A 462-nucleotide genomic window follows, 5' to 3' on the forward strand; every position below is an offset into this window, starting at 1 on the left:
TGCGTCGATCGCGTTCGATCTCGGATCGATGCCTGCACCCCCAGCCCGGGGGTGCGCAACACAGCGGCGCAGTCGGCCGCGACTAATCACGGCGCCGCGGGGGTCCTGCCGTGGCACGGGCGTAATCAGGTGACTTGACGTGTGGGCGCCTTGCGTCCTCGCGAGGTCGCCCTATATCCGGGACGTGGCGGCGTGATTTTAGATGGGCTCGTCCTTTGCCCGTGTATTCCGAGGCGAGTTGGCCATCTCGCCCCGGCAGCTCGCGGCGATGGCCCCGGGCCCTGGGGAAATCGCCGTCCGTATCGCCCTTCGCGGGCCTCAGCTCCAACGCCCGTCTTCCCGGTCGCGTTCCTGGCTGCTCTTGCATCCTTGCGCGGTCACGCGCTCCGCAGGTGCACGCTCTGTCACCTGCTCGCCGCGCGCCCGGTGCGTGCCCCCTTAGTTCCTGCGCCAGGTCGCCCG

The sequence above is a fragment of the Wasmannia auropunctata genome, unplaced genomic scaffold (genome assembly GCF_000956235.1).
Source record: "Wasmannia auropunctata unplaced genomic scaffold, wasmannia.A_1.0 LD336061.1, whole genome shotgun sequence".
In the NCBI taxonomy this organism is placed as follows: Eukaryota; Metazoa; Arthropoda; class Insecta; order Hymenoptera; family Formicidae; genus Wasmannia; species Wasmannia auropunctata.